Raw genomic sequence first — 13,275 nt, 5'->3', positions numbered from 1 at the left:
AAAAAATACAAAAAAAAAAAAAAAAAAAAAAAAAAAAAAACCTAGCCTGGCGAGGTGGCGGCGCCTGTAGTCCCAGCTACTCGGGAGGCTGAGGCAGGAGAATGGTGGGAACCCGGGAGGCAGAGCTTGCAGTGAGCTGAGATCCGGCCACTGCACTCCAGCCTGGGCAACAGAGCGAGACTCCGCCTCAAAAAAAGAAAAAAAGAAAAAAAAGAAAAATATAAAACCATAGCACATTTCTGAAGCCTTATGACTCTATGATGAGTTTCTTTTACTGTTGTTTTTTTTTAATCTGTATACTGTATTGATGGAGGCTCCCTTGTAAGTCAGTGATGATTGCCTTCTCACAGGGAAACCTCTGTCAAATGATCTTAGGGTATTTCAGGCTCTTTTGCAGAAAGAACTGGTAAAGTATCATTTTCATTCATCATCCTCGTCAAATGTCTTTTCTCACACCCGGGTGGCTCTGTGAAGTGCTGCAGGGGAGGAGAGAAAGCAGATGTCGCGCTGGCGCCTGGGAGTCTGCGCAGCTGGTGGGGCATCCGGGGTCCCCAAGCCTCCCCAGGTGATTTCAGGTTATTTGTGTCACTCAAGCTTTGATATCTCCCTGTGTTCTCAGCATCTCCCCACTCTTTACAGGACCATTGTGCGTTACGTCCTCTGTACTTACAGAACTCACCCCGAATCCATCTGAGAGATAGACGCCTAAGGCAAATTCTTGCAGTTCATCTGACAGTGGAAGGTGGTATGAATGAAAAGGACCACTGATGTCAAGAAATGGAATTGTTTCTTTCACTCAGACCCAACGCCAGCCTATGAATCAGGGTCTACAGTTCAATAGCCTCCTGAGGGGATGCCCAGAAACAATAAAATCTGACATGCACCGCGGTGCATTCCTTTTCCTTAACAATACATTAAAGTCAAATTAAATGTTTTATTTTCCTTTTCAACTACAATATTTTATTTTCCTGTAATTGCTTACACTGTCTAGAGCATCCTGCATTTGGAAATCAGTTTGCTCTTCCTGTTTAAAGGGGGCTAGGGGACACATTTCTAACACATTTCAATTTGTGTCGCGTGTAACAGGTAGCTGGTGGAAAGCATGCTCCTATGAACATGCATCCAGGATCTAACACGGATTAAAGAGATCGTAGCAGAAAAAGACTACATTATTTTCATTCTAAAGCAAGAAAAGGCCCTTTACTGTGATTAAGAGTTGTCCGTGCCCTGATATATTTTTCATTCAGTAAATCAGAACTTGAACTTGGGAGAGTTCTTCCCCTTAGTGCCATCCTCTCTGCCTCCCATTGTTCCTCATGCTACCTGCTAAGTTGAGATTGATGAGTGCTGTGAATAACATCACCTAATGTTAGTAACATTCATAAAGAGCTTTGCCATTTCCAAAGATTTTCAAATACATTTCAGCAACAAATTAGAGAGGCTCACCTGAGGTCACTTGGCTAGTTAATATTTTCAAGAATATTTTGAAACCAGACCAGGACTTTCCTTGCTAGAAAAATCCTGTTAAGTACCCTTCAAATACAGAGTAATACTTAACTCAGAATATTATTGGATTCTGATTTTCTTCCTTATGTTACAAAATATTTCTACTATTTTCCTAACTAAACTTTAATTTTTTTTAAATTAAAAAATTCGCATCTCATGAGCAGATGGGCTAATCCGTTTTTTTCAGTGAGAAAGTCCTCATTTTTAATGATATTGACATATTTAGCAAAATACTACTACAAAATGTTAATGTTCAACGATTTTAATTTCAAGGCTTTCTATTCTCTTCTAAGCCCCTTTTGTATCAAACACAAAAATTATTTAAGACAGCTTTGAAAGCAAAGTGCTTCCTAAAATTTCCATAAAATCACCTGTGTATTATGTTTAAAGTGAGACTGGGCCAGGCATGGTGGCTCATACCTGTAATCCCTGAACTTTGGGATGCAGAGGGGGGCAGATTACTTGAGTCCAGGAGTTTGAGACCAGCCTGGGAAACACGGTGAAACCCCATCTCTACAAAAATTACAAAAATTAGTCGAGCATGGTAATGTGCACCTGTAGTCTCAGCTACTCAGGAGGCTGAGGTGGGAGGATTGCTTAAGCCAGGAGGTGGAGGTTGCACTGAGGTATGATCGCATCATTGCACTCCAGCGTGGGCAAGAGAGCAAGACCCTGTCTCGTTAAAAAAAAAAAAAAAAAAAAAAAAGGCAAACTGGCTCTGTGCTGCTTCTGCTTCCTGGGTTTAAACCCTTGCCCAGGACTTGTTAGTTCCTTTTGTTGATCTAGACTGTGGGGAAGGTCATCATCTTCTCTCACCCCTGATCCTCATCTATAAGATGGTAACTACAGAGCGCGTGTTCTCAGAGGGCTTCTGTGACGAGTAAAATAAGAATGTGAAGCCCACAGCCTGGCACAGAGTAAGCCTCAGGGAGTGCTAGCTCTTTGAATTAATACTGTCACTTCACACATTTCCTGTCACTATTGCTCGAATATTATTATTAATATACTTCAGAAATACTGTTATTAACTATGTAAGCCCTGAGTCACCGGCGTGTGTGTGGGGTCTTCTGCCTGCCCCTAAGCTCACTTGAATATTTCACTGTGGAGTTTTGTGTCTTCTATTTTGCTTCATAATAGGTGACAAAAAAGCCTCAAGTGAAAAAAGCACTGACTCTCTCATTCTCAGGACAGGACCGGCTGAGGAAAGGGACAGTCCCTAAAAGGAGGTTTATTCCTCCTGCTTTCAGAGGAGTGGCTGGTAGACTGATGGCTCTTTTATTAGTGAAGGTAAGTCATCCTCTCTTGTAAGAGCCTTCGCTGTGAGAGTTAGGAGCCAAGAGGGAGGCAAATCAATCCTTCCATCATTTGGGGAAGGGGAGATACTGAGGACAGTACATACCTTATAAGGCTTTTTAATCTTCTGGTGTCTAAGAAAAGAAGGGAAAAATCTGTTGTTCCATTTTATGTTTGAACCCATGCTCTTCTAGGCTTCTGGTGCCTCTGTTTTTAACCCTTAAGACACTATATCCTTACAACCATCTTGTAAATAAATATTGTGCTACATCAAAAGAAAAATATAACTAACCCCATATTAGAGCATCATAGACAATACGTAATCACATATTTTCTCAAGAGGATGAAACAGAAGAGAAAGGCAAGTATTAATGCTAGTGTATATGTGACGGCTGCCTTCTTCCACAGTCGGTCTTTAGAGGCTATCATTTATGACGTGTCTCCCGTGAGTGAGCTTTCCCTGCCCTCCTCTGTGCCGTTTGCTGTCATGTTAAACCTGGAATTAGTTTGCTGTTCTTGCCTCGTTTCCTTAGGAACCTTTCTGAGGAATTTGTTACACAGGAAATTATCGTCCCACAGTTAAGAAAGCAGTGCTACAGATGAACAATGTTTTGACAGAATTTTCAAAATTAAATTGCATACCATACCTTAGCAGAGTTGAAATAGCTTAATGTATATTTTCTGGAGAACCTTCTTTACCATCTAAACAGGGAGTATGAGAATGAAAATTGATTCTATTTTTCTTATAAAAAAATCAGAGAGTAAACTTTTCTTCAGGCAAATGATCCAGCTGTCTGGGGTAACATTTAGACATGAGATTCAGAATCTTTTTAATTACACTAGTTAATTGTTTACCCTTTATTGCATCATTAATTGCCAACCTTGTTGGACCAGTACTCTGAAGACTACTCTCTCACAGCTTGGCTGATAAATAAAGGCAGGATTCATTCATTTTTTTCCCCGTACTCTTGACATTGATGGTAAGAGCTGTGCAGTTATTAAAAATATGTTAAAAATTCAGTCTCTTGTTCTTTGGCTCAAATAGAATGCAAAAGTGGTCTAATTGACTACAGTTGTCCCTTGGTATTTGAGAGGGATTTGGTTCCAGGATCTCCATGGACACCAAAATCTGTAGCTGCTCACATCCCTTATTTAACATGGCATAGTATTTGCATCTAACCTATGCATATTCTCCCACGTACATTCAATCCATCTCTAGATTACTCATAATACAGAATACAAAGCAAATGCTATATAACTAGTTATTAGGCTGTATTTTTAAAATTCGTGTTTAATTTTTATTGCCATTGTTATTTATTATTATGATTGCTATCATTATTATTTTTATATTTTCCATCCTCAGTTGAATCCATGGGTACAGAACCTATAGATACGGAGGGCCAACCATATTAAGTTTGAAATTTCTTCCTCAAAGTTTCCATAGTTTTACAAATTTATACATTAGTGAATGGCATTATTAAAAATTTTAAAAAAGCTTTAAGATACTTTAATGTATTTAAGATAGTATGCAAAATACTGGAAATTTAAATACTCTTATGAGAAAAAAGTAAAAAGATGTTATGGAACAATACCTTTACATGGGAAGTATTATCATGGCCTCAGGTAACAGGTGGTCAGAAAACTTGTCCTTTCTCTCAACATTTTAACTAATTGGTTGAGAAGTTTTTGACTCATGACTTAATCTGTTTCCCCATTGCTTTAGTACATCAAGTATCTTGTTTTTAACAACTTTCTGATGGAAAGGATTGAGAAGGGGGATGATGATCATTGAGCACGAGTAAAAAATACATTTAAACATGGCACACAAGAAAGTAAATATATTTGATACTTCATGATAGGGAGATTTGAATGTAGAAGATCTGTTTTAAGAGATAGAAGTAACAGTGTAAGACAGCTAGCAGGAATAGTTTTCCAAAAATAATCCTATAGGTGGAAAAAGAAAAGAGGAGGTGAGTTTTATCCCACAAATGCACATTGGACAACAGAGAGCTTATTTTGAACCGAGTGTAAAATTATACCAGTAGTATTCATATGCGTATTCACATCAATTAAAGAAAGGTGTGGTATGGGTAAGACACTGTGTAAGTCACCAAGTCTACCCTAGTGAGCAATGTAGACCTTGTTCTTGTTCTGGAAGCAGTTCAAATTATTCATCAGACGTGTCTTCGTGTGTTCAAAGTGGTATGTTAAAGGAGGCGCAGGGACCCTCTGAGAGGGCTTCACCTAGCAGGGGCCCTCTGCACAGAGAACTTCTGGACGGGTACCATTTGCTAGGAGATTGGGCATGTGTGTGGAGCACCAGAGAGGCCAGGGGCCATGTGAAGAATGGAAAAAGTGCTGACTAGCTCCATGGTAGAGTGTAAGGGAGGGGAGACTACAGATGCCAGCAGGCACTGTGCTGCTAAAGAAGAAGAGATTGGAGTGTATCCAAGGGCAATGGGAAACTACTGAGTGCTCTTAAGAAGATGCAGCCTATGATTTGTTGCTTTTGAAAGATCACTTTTCTGCGGCTTGAACTGGGGGTCGGGAGACAGCAGCACTGTAGGAAGGAAGGTCAGGTAGGAGATTCTTGTAATTAGTGAGACAGAGGAGAGCAGAAGTCACGCCAGATGGGGCCTGTAAGGGTTGAAGGAAGAGGACAAAGGGTTCTGGCTGCCACAATGCACAGGACTGTATGGATGTTAATGAAAGGAAGAACGAGGAGCTGCGAAGGACCGTGACCCTTCCAATGTAGGCAAGTGAGCAGCAGGTGGTATCCTTCCATAAGACAGGGGAGGCAGACAAACAGGTTTTTGAAAGGTGATCGTGTGGAGTTCAGTTTGTACATATTAGATTTGAGGTGCTTGTGGGATCCAAGTGGGGTTAGAAAATCTTCAGTATATACCCAAAATATGAATATTTTATTTATATATGATCTATATATAAATACATTAGCACTAATGTGCAAGTATATATATATATTTATGCACATTCAGTATATATACAAAATATTTACATAAGATGAGATAAAGCTGAAGTAAACAATATTTTAAAACATTTTGCCTATGAATGATATAGAATATCTTTGTTTTTACTTAAATAGAATGGATTAAATATAATAAATGTTATATTAATAACATGTTAATTATCAGCTTGAAGTTAGAATAATAGGATTGAATATCCATCATGATTTCTAAAATCTTGGCTTAATATTTAGGATAAAGTACTTGGAAAATTTCCTTCTAGGTTCAGTTCATGTCACAGTTTGGTTTCAGTACTGGATATAATAGTTTAAAAGACTATCAAAAAATGTGTGGTTCTAAATGGAAGGACAATATGGACTTTATTAAATCATTAGACTTTATTTTAATGAGGTCCACAAACTATGAAAAATTTTTTTACCTCAAACAGTTGAAACGCCATTTTGAATTCCCATCTTCCTTAAACTTAACTATCTTTACAAACTAAAAGAAAGTTGAATTTTGCCTCATTATCAAATGAATTTAAACCGAGGCTAAACTCTGGAATATTTTGAAATGTGTTAGAAAGTTCTCCGTCTGCGTCTGGGCAGAGATGAGAGGTGACATACATTGTTTTCAACAACAAAACCCCAGAGGCTGCAAATACGCACAAACATCGTGTTACAAAACGCGCTTTCCAAAGCTTAAATGTCTTCCCTGAAATCAGTTACTGTAATTTCTACCTCATCATTATATAATCACCTTTCTCAGAAGTGCAATCGAGTATGTTTACATTTCGAGCTTCGTCCCAGATTTTCTACTCTTTTTTCTGTTGAATTACAGCACTAGTCAGAAACTTTAGGACCTTTTTTTTTTTGTATTTCTTTTTTTTAGAAAAATAATTTGTTTGTACGTTGACCTAAGCCAAACCAGCATAACTCTGCAGGACCCAAGATGCTGTCATGACTACGTTCCATCTCTGCAAATTATTATACAGTGCTGCTATATTTTAATATGTTCTTTCTTTAAGTTATAAATAATTGCCAGTCTTATTAAGTGCTGAGGCTTACTTTTTAAGTGTTTGAATCTTATTGGTTTCTTCAGTTTCTCAGGCCACAGTGTACATGTATGGTAAAGTTTATTGTTAGCAGTAGTCAATGTTTATCCAGGGGTCAAATAGTGTTCTTGATCATTTGAAGTTTTAAACTGTCTGTTGTTCAGATCTGGATGAACTATCTTGGTTTTTACCTTGAAATGTGGATAATGAAAGTTGCTTATTCAGAGTAGGAAAAGTGTCAGCATTGCAATTTCTTCTTGATTTATGTGTTTCTATTTTGAGGACACTCTTCAGTCCCAGTTTCTTTGCAGGAATCTTTTACAACTCTGATTATGAGGAGATCCTTTAATCCACACAGCCAGAGTGAGGTCAGCACTGTCAGCCCACGCTCTGTGTGGAACATCCTGTTTCCCTCAGGACTCCCATTTTTCATGTAGGACATAGGATTATCTGAGATAAGGATGCCGTGAAGGATCCCATTTTAATCCAAATATTAAAGATGAGTAAGGTTTAATTCCATTCATAGCTTAATACAAAAGGAACAGGAAAACATCTCAGCACACACACATGCGCCAGTGGCACATCGCGTTCTTCGGCCTCCCTTTGGAGGCCTGTGGAGCAGAAGGAGCTTAAATATATGGGAAGGGGTGAGAACACACGGAGAGGGTGTTTGGAGGGAAAAAGAGGAGGGATGGAAACACTCAACAAGAATACTCCACTTCCCCGAAATTGATTAAAACATGGCCAAAGGGCTTGAATAGATATTTCTCCAGTGAGATGCACAAATGGCCAAAAGACATGAAAAGATGCGAAACATTTCTAATCATGAGATAAACCCAAATCCAAACCACAGTGAGATACCATTTCCCAGCCATTAGGTTCACTGTCCCGGAATCAAAAAATAGCAAGTGTCGGCAGGGGTATGGAGCGATTGGAACCCTTGTGCGTTGTTGGTGGGAATGTAAAATGTACAGCCACTGTGGAAAGCAGTATGATGGTTCCTAAAAAATTAAACATAAATTTTATATGTAGAAAATTACCTTGATATTATTCTTAATATATTCAAATAAACACGACATTTAAAGGAATGAAGGATACAGTGGTGGTTAGCCTTTGGAAGACAGATCTTTGGGTCTGCACAGTGTGAAGTCCCCATCTTTCCAACTGGAAGATCATTCATCAAGTTAGATTGCTTGAATGCACGAGAGGCGGTAGAAAGGGAAATGGACCAGAGACAGCTGGGCCGAATTGTTCTTAGTGTCGTTTTCCTACTTACTTGGTGAGGGTTCCGAGGGTAATAATGGCACTCTTGGGTTATAAAAAGGTAATCTTCTGTAAGTTAGGATCATGAGTTAGGGTTGGCATCTGTTGCCAGAGTTTCTTGTTGTGACTTCCTGCTAAGACCGAATGTGACATCAATATCCTTTCAACGTAGTGATAGTACGAATGAACTGGAAGTGGTATACGTCTTTGGTACAGATGATAGTGCATAAAGAGAAATTTTAAAAATCGAATGTACCCTCCTATTACAATACAAAACTTAGACTGCTGTGAATAAGTAATTGTAAAATGTATAGAAATGCCAACTTCACTGACAAGGAAAACCATGTAAACCTATCATCCGTGCTTATGGTCCAGCAGAATTTTCAGACACGAGTAAACTCATGGTCTTTTTTCCATAAATTGTTCTGAAGCAACAATAATACTTAGATTTTCAGTTAAATTAAATTTATCAGTTATCTTAAATTTAATTATTATCAATTATAATAATATTAAAATACAAAAAGGAGGTTCTCTTCATAACGTGGCCCTTAAATATCAGTGCTTTTGTCTGAAAGAATTTGAAGATCTGATTTTATTTCACCACTGGAAAAAAAATCATGAGATCCAAAAGTTATTTCGTTTCTATTGTGGGAATATATTATGTCAACATTTAAATGTCAGGTTCTCCACGGTATTTTTAGTCTAGAAAATTTCTGAAGCATGCAAATAGTTATTATGGTGTCTGTGGTATATTTGATCAGAGTTACAGGCTTTGACTGACCAATGCAATTAGAAACTTTATTGGTTACTGCTCAATATTGGTGTTTCCTAGGTATAGTGTAGAACAAATATGGAAGCTAGATGTAGGGGTATACTTGTTTCACATCCATGTCATTCTCACATCCTCCAAAGTGCTTTTTCTTCACTTTGCTTTGTAAAAATAATGGGTGATCTCTCTGGTATTTCCAAATGCCTTTCACTCAGACATTTGCTTGTTTACTTTTGCTCATTTGGCTAGCTGTAACATGAAGTGCAGAGAAAAGAGGGCATGTTCATGACCTGGCTGTTTTTGGAATTTTTCTAAGGTGAGACAATGGATACAGGTTTTGTTGAACTTTGGGTCAGAAACGAACAAACCAACAAACAAAAAACAAAACAAAATAAAAAACAAAACAAAATCTAATTGCTTAAAGAAATGTCCTTGTGCAGGTAATGATTCATGTATAACCAAAATGATGAAATTGATACTGTCCCCCCAAACTGATCTGAAACCATGTTTTTATTCATATAGATAGGGGTATTAGTTATCAAGTGAAAGTACAAATCCACATCTGTTTTTTATAGGTTGTGAGAAGATGAACATATTGTTAAGCCATTATTGTTTTATCTGCTTCTCCAAGCAGAAATATATCTTCTCTGAAAAGAGATATTGGATTGGAATATAGTTAAAATAAAAATCACGTTTGTTGCTGTGGGAGATTTGTGTGTGTGTGTGTGTATATATATATATATATTTTTTTTTTTGATAGAATTGAATGAGACTCACTACCTATTCTGAATTTCCTCACAGTGTTCTCCTCTTTGAAAAAAAAAAGTCAGTGGCTCAACTATAAAAAGCACTCTATTTTCTGAGTGTTTTGATTTAATCAAATTAAATGAGACGAGTTATAGAAGCACACATTGATGTATGAATGCAGTTGCAGCTGCTGTGCAGTGCCTGACCTGAAGCCTTTTCTGTGCTTCTGTGACGTGGTTTATGCACTTTACCATAGTCACTGCAGATTAGAACCGCACGCAGTGACGTGGATATGGGCCAGATAACAATAACAAAAATTTGGAATGTCAGTGCTACTAAAGGGAGCCTTCACTCAAATTACTCATAAAAAAAATTTCAAAAAGAAAGATAAGATTGCGTGGCTTAATAAAAGTGCTACCAGCACTTTAAGCTGAAAACTGCCCAAATGAGAAATAATGTGAAATCAAACTCACAAATCCCTTTGGTTTACTCTAACTGTGAGATCCCTGTCACCTGTGAGTATACATTGGCACAGCCAGCTTCAGGGCAGAAGTAGGTTCTGACTGAGGGACAAAACGCTTCCTACCGCCGACGGCTGCAGTTTTGTACAAATAAAAATACAAGAGTATAATATTCCCAGAAGAGTTCTTCTTCTCATTTTGTGCTAGAAGACATGTTTTAACTGCCCTTTCCAAAATTTACCCAACTTAAATTTCCTTAATATTGTAACCAGTAATTATAATACTGCTGTTTTCAATTCGGTACTCCATTGACAAACATTGGATGTATCTCATTTTTAGGTGTCTGTGGAAAATAAAGCACAGTGTTTTTAATAAAATGTTCGTGGAATAAAACTAGATTATTGATTTGTGGGGCAAAGATTATATCTATATTAACAAATATAAAAGCAAACAAAAATGAACAGTCATTTTTTCAAAGCAGATGGAATGAGCTGATTAGAGGTGGCTGGTGCCTGCTGGCCCAGGAAGGTGGGTTGGTTGCCTGGATTCTAACGCTACCCAATGGCCAGACCCCTGTTGGGGTGTTTGTGGGAAGCACTGGATTTAGCTCCTAGGAGAGGGTCTGTTTGCAGCAATCCTGCAACAAGCCCTCTGACTCTGACAGATGCTTTTCCTGCATACCTGCATGGAATGATCTGAAGGAAAGACATAATGAATTAACAGGGAATCCTTCAGATCCTTCAGGTCAGATGAACCATAAGCTAGCTAGAAGAAAAAGAGCAAAGAAGCATGCTAAGTAAATCTGCAAGTTTAGTTGAGAAGACTACAAGGATGTCAGTTTAAGAAAATGCCTTAACAGATACTGCACAAATATTTATTTTTGCGTTTCTAAGATGACTCAAATAATATTGATTTGATTGGTTAAAACAAGTATATTATTACAATATTTGTGGTTTTAGGAGCCTCTAGTCATAAATCCCAACACAAGGGATTGTGTTCAGCATACAGCTTGAAAACCTAAACCTAGTAGGTGCTAAATGTTATAGATAAATGAATGTACATGGACCAGTAGTCGAAGGCATGCTGATTTCACTCAACATGCTAACTTGCTTTCTCTCTCATAATTTTCTACTACTTGTGTAAGGACTTGCTTTTCTCATAAACTAAGAGGATGGAGCACCTACCCTGTGTCAGGCAGGGTGCATAATTCACTCCATATCTTTTCCCAGCAGTTCTTTGAGGGCAATGATGCCTCTTGTTCCAATGAGAAAACTGAGGCTAAGAGAGTTCGATGTGTTTCCCCAAGGTCATGTAAACAGGGAAGTGAAGCAGAATATTTAATTGAAATGTTTCTGAATCCAAATCCTGCCTCCTCTTCAGAAGGAAAAGTTCTTGTTGTGAGTTGACTGTGGTCTTCTCCGCTGGTCTTGTATATGTTTTATGCAGACAGATTTCACTCTGATGTCACCCATTGTAATGCTAAAAGGAGTCTGCTAAACTTACTGAAAAGTGTTTATAAGCTGCATCCTCTTTTTCTAAAACATAACTTTTTATTCTGCTTCACCATTCAGCCTGGAGCCCCGTAGGCATCTTCCTTGTCATACTGGACTGTTATACATGATGCCTCTTTTCTGCTCTTTCATGCCCCTCTCTTCTATTTTAAGGATGCACACGCTATTGGGTGGCCTTGGCAGCTCTGGAACTGCAGGCATTCCTGAGGAACACCTGTCAGCTTGTGTTGTTGGTGGAGTGACTTTGAACTCTGGTGGAAACCACACACACACACACAGACACACACACGTGCGCACATGCACACACACATGCATGCACCTATGTTCTGGCACCTACACAGAAATGGACTAAGTCAGAAAGACCACTTTTCAGAGATCTCAGATGAATGTTCCCTCTCTCTTTCTCTGCTTTTCCTCAATCTAAGGTATTCTTCTCCAGGCTTCAGTAATGTGGCTCCCTTTAAAAGATCATCAGCTGGATAGTTTTACTCTTTAAGAAACAGTAGTCGCTATAAGGCAGGGCATAGTGGCTCACACCTGTAATCCCAGCACTTTGGGAGGCAGAGGCAGGCGGATCACGAGGTCAAGAGATCAAGGCCAGTCTGACCAACATGGTGAAACCCCATCTCTACTGAAAATACAGAAATTAGCTGGGCATGGTGGCGGGTGCCTGTAATCCCAGCCTCCCAGAGGCTGAAGGCAGGAGAATCGCTTGAACCCGGGGAGGTGGAGGTTGCAGAGAGCCAAGATGGCACCATTGCACTCCAGCCTGGGCAATAGAGTGAGACTGCATCACAAAAACAAACCAACAATAAATAGTACTGGTTATAGTCAAAATATGGATACATTATTGGCCTTTGTGATAACTGCGTATTAAAAATTTATGAAGTTTCTCTTCACAGATTTTCATGGGTGAAGAACTTTATATTAGTGATATGTGGAGTTGATCATGTTCTACAAGTACAGGAATTTATTTTTCATATCTTCCCCACTTTTATTATGAATAATATTTCCAGCAGTTATTGAGCGAATGTTCTCTGTGAAGTGCTTTTTCTATCATGACGCATAAGAATTGAGGCCTAATTATGGATTGAGGCAACAGATCAGATTAAGGACAAAAGATTCTGATGACAGATTATGTATCCATTCTTTAAAAATGAATGAGCATCAACTTTTTTTTCTGATGTCATATGACATTTGACATGAAAAATGTCATTTCACCAATCAAATAGCATTATTCATTTAGGTTAGGTTAGAGAAGAAAAATTATGTAGAGACACAAGATGTTTTAGTTAAAATGCCCTTTACTCAGACATCCAAAGCAGACCAACATTCTCACTTTATAGCTGAGGGAATTTTGGAAGGTAGATTTCACATCACCTATCACATAAAAAAAACAAAGCCGCAGCTGGAAACCATCATTCTTAGCAAATTATCACAAGAAGAGAAAACCAAACACCGCATGTTCTCACTCATAGGTGGGAACTGAACAATGAGGTCACTTGGACTCGGGAAGGGGAACATCACACACTGGGGCCTATCATGGGGAGGGGGAGGGGAGGGATTGCATTGGGGAGTTATACATGATATAAATGATGAATTGATGGGTGCTGACGAGTTGATGGGTGCAGCACACCAACATGGCACAAATATACATATGTAACAAACCTGCACGTTATGCACATGTACCCTAGAACTTAAAGTATAA

General features: G+C 38.5%; 1 protein-coding gene and 1 long non-coding RNA gene across 3 annotated transcripts in view; both read left to right on the top strand.

The window, feature by feature from the left end:
• NALF1 (NALCN channel auxiliary factor 1) overlaps positions 1-13,275 on the top strand; it is a 720,118-nt gene that overhangs the window by 32,600 nt on the left and 674,243 nt on the right. The gene's annotated exons all lie outside the window — the stretch shown is intronic.
• The window catches only part of LOC108527048 (uncharacterized), a 51,595-nt gene continuing 40,974 nt past the window's right edge, over positions 2,655-13,275 (top strand). The window contains exon 1 of the long non-coding RNA XR_001884676.1: positions 2,655-2,793. This is a non-coding gene — a long non-coding RNA (uncharacterized LOC108527048). The remainder of the gene's footprint in view (positions 2,794-13,275) is intronic.

The sequence above is a fragment of the Rhinopithecus bieti genome, unplaced genomic scaffold (genome assembly GCF_001698545.2).
Source record: "Rhinopithecus bieti isolate Rb0 unplaced genomic scaffold, ASM169854v2 scaffold_3734, whole genome shotgun sequence".
NCBI lineage: Eukaryota > Metazoa > Chordata > Mammalia > Primates > Cercopithecidae > Rhinopithecus > Rhinopithecus bieti.
The sequence above is the reverse complement of the archived record's forward strand: the minus strand, read 5'-3'. Positions and strand labels throughout refer to the sequence as shown.